This window comes from Lissotriton vulgaris, unplaced genomic scaffold (genome assembly GCF_964263255.1).
Source record: "Lissotriton vulgaris unplaced genomic scaffold, aLisVul1.2 SCAFFOLD_649, whole genome shotgun sequence".
NCBI lineage: Eukaryota > Metazoa > Chordata > Amphibia > Caudata > Salamandridae > Lissotriton > Lissotriton vulgaris.
Genome location: NW_028245020.1, coordinates 926,339 through 929,985, shown reverse-complemented (window position 1 = coordinate 929,985; position 3,647 = coordinate 926,339).

Here is a 3,647-nt window from a genome sequence, read left to right as displayed (position 1 = left end):
AGTCAGGGCAGCAGTCGTCAGCAGCCGTCGGAAAGGAGTAACCACGCTGAAAAAGACCTTCGGTCCACTTCGACATACAGGGGGCGCTTAACGTGGCTCGCGAATCCTCCAGAATTTTCTTGCGGGGCTTCTCACGACCCTCGGGCTGAACCGCTACCACTGAAGCCGCCCCATGTTGGGCGCCAGTTGGAGAACCGGGCCTTATGGGCCTGGCGGCGCAGGGCACGCCTTAAATCCCCGAGTTCACCTGCATTGTCGAACAGAGACACGAGACACTCTGTTGAGCGTGAAAAGCCAGATTTATTAGCTGCAGCCAAGCACAGTTATCCCAGAGGTTACAAGCAAAGTAGATCTGAGGAGACTGCCACTTCAATCCGTGGCGCACAATCTTTTATAGGAACATATTTACAACATTTAATCCTTACACATACAAAACGAACCACTGAGAAAAGTTGGAAAACAAGCTATCGGGTACCTCAAATATGCCCCTTTTTCAGACCCCGTGTGTTACCCCTTCCAACAAATTAATCAGTGGTGGTACCAACAATCCAATTTGCAGGTGGCAGGACGTATTTGTGTGCCTCAAAGGATAGCTGTGTAACAAGAGAATACAAGGAAAGAACAGTGAAGGCCAGTCGGATAAGATAATGTAAGGAAAGAATAGAAGAAAGCAAATAGTCAGTTGAGACGGGGATCAGTCAACCCATACATGGATTAACGAACTCGGCCAGACCCTGACATCGGTTTCGTAAACAAAGGCAATGGAGTTACTCTTTAACTGAAAGAACACGCAATAGCTGAGAAAAGCAAAAACATTCTGTTCGCCGTGCGGCCTGAGTGAGGGAAACACAAAATGGCGACAAGACACAAAATGGTGGCTAGATACGGGACAAAGTCAGAAATCAAAGAACCTCAGCCTTCTGGCCCTGAGCCTTGCACCCACCCCCATACGTTTGCCCACTGTTAGGAGTCATATCCACCCACCCCTCCTATGTCAGGGCACTGATGGAAGTCATATCCTCACAGCCCTCCTATGTCTGGGCAGTGCTGGGAACCCTGTTTACCCACCCCCATACTGTTGGCCTCTGCTGGGAGTCATATGCACATAGCCTTTCTATGTCTGGGCAATGCTGGGAGTCCTGTGCACCCACGCCCATACTATCAGCCTATGCTGGGAGTCATATCCACACACCCCTCCTATGTCTGGGCACTGCTGGGAGTCCTATGCACCCACCCGTCCTATGTCTGGGTACTGCTGGGAGTCCTGTGCACCCATCCCTCCTATGTCTGGGCACTGCTGGGAGTCCTGTGCACCCACCCCTCTTATGTCTGGGTGCTGCTGGGAGTCCTGTGCACCCACCCCTCCTATGTCTGGGCACTGATGGGAGTCATATCCAGCCACCCATCCTATGTCTGGGCAGTGCTGGGAGTCTTGTGCACCCACCCCCATAGTGTTGCCTATGCTGGGGGTCCTATCAACACACCAGTCCTATGTCTGGGCAGTGCTGGGAGTCCTGTGCACCCACCCCATACTGTTGGCCTATGATGGGAGTCATATCCACATACCCCTCCTATGTCTGGGCACTGCTGGGAGTCATATCCACATACCCCTCCTATGTCTGGGCAGTGCTGGGATTCCTGTGCACCCACCCCCATACTGTTGGCCTATTCTGGGAGTCCTATCCACCCACCCCTCCTATGTCTGGGTAGTGCTGGGAGTCATATCCACCAACCCCTCATGTATCTGGGCACTGCTGGTGGTCCACCCATGTGAGTTGTTTGTATACTCACCAGGCTTCAAAACTCCTGGAATTCCATGTTTTCCCACCGGTGGTAGCAGGGCCATGACCTTCTCCTTCCAGGGCTGGTACTGTACTGGTCTGCAGGGACCACCACCTCCAGTGTACTGGCTCTGGGCGTAGTCTCTTCCATCTTCCTCTTGACCATCCTCCGCAGATCGTACCACCTGGCCTGGCAATCCTTCCTGGTGCCCCTGATGGGTGCAAAAGCATTAACCCTATTGACGATCCTCTCCCACAGCCGGGTTTTGGCAGCTTGCTGGTCTGTCTGACCAATGCACCAAACAGCTGTGGCTCTACTCTGATGAATTCATCTACAAGGATCTCCATCTCCTGGTTTGTGAACTTTGGATTCTTCTGTGCTGACATGTTGTGGGGTGAATGTATTTGGGGGGTGGGGGTGTGTATGGATGGGGGTTGTGGGTCTGAATGCGAAGGGGGTGTGTGGGTCTGAATGTGATTGGGAGTATGTGTGAAGGTGGATGTGTGCAGTTGTTGGTGTGTTGTCAGTCTCTGTAGGTAAATGCGTATGTTGCAAAAGATGCTGGTTTGGGTGTGTGGGCCCTTTTTATTGGTCCATTTATGGGAGTGGCTTATTTTGAATTTTTGGTGGGTGTGTTATAAGGGGTGGGTCTGATTTGGGCCCTCTGTTTGCCAGTTTGGATTTGGCCAGGACATTGCTTTGCAATGGTTTCTATACAGGAAATATGTTTTGTGGTGTTGTGCCACTCGTTTGCACACTGCTTGTGCTCTTTTAGGGTTATGCGTGTGTTTTTTGAGGGGGGTGTGTTTCATACTTTATTGTGTTGCTGTCTCAAAAGCAACGTATTTACAGGGTACGTGTGCACTTCGTTGAGAGGGGGTTAGTTTCGTACTTTATTGTGTAGCTCTCTCATATGCAACATATTTACGGAGTATGCGCGCGCTTCGTTGAGGGGGGTCCGTTTCGTACTTTATTTTGTAGCTCTCTCATACGTGATGTATTTACGGGGTACGCGTGCGCTTCGTTGAGGGGGTACGTTTCGTACTTCGTTGTGTAGCTCTTTCATACGCAACGTATTTACGGGGTATGCGTGCACTTTGTTGGGGGGTTCACTTTTTATTTGATTGTGAGGCTCGCTCATACGCAATGTTTACCGTACAAATCGCAGTTCATACGCGACAGTGTTTTCCCGTACGCATCGCATTCACGGTCCCCGGTCCGGATCGTACTTGGCGGGTTGGTGGGTTGGCAGGTTGTACGGTAAACATCGCGTATGATTAGCAGAGCATCTGCAAAAGCTTGTACTCCAAGCTGAGCTCATCCTTTAACATTCGGCTTGTGCTTAACAAGGGCATCACTAGCCGAGTCCGTATCGTACGGTTCTTCGCTAGTGTTTTGTATGGTTCGTAAACATTCGGACGGATTCTTTTAAGACGGATCATTCTACGCAATTCGGACGGCTTTGTACGAATCATACGGAAACGGCTATGAATACGAATCGTTGGACGGATTCCTTTCCCAAATCGGAATCGGCCCCAATATGTTCCCATGAATTAACCTTTTCTAATAAGTACATTGAATGCATATATCTGTATGTTTTGGATTTCCCTGACAAACCACTTATACGTGAATTGTATGACCGTTTACATCAATAATGAGAGTAATTGCATGTATCTGTATGTTTTGAATGACCATGAATACCCGAACAAATTATGCACGAATAAACCGGTTTGTATTAAGGGCACACATCGCAATGTGCATTGGTAGATATCTTGCCCCTCAGGGTGCACTGCATTATTGACAACATTAACAGCCACCTCTGCTCAACCATTGAGTAGTTAAACTCTTATCTTGTACCCATATGT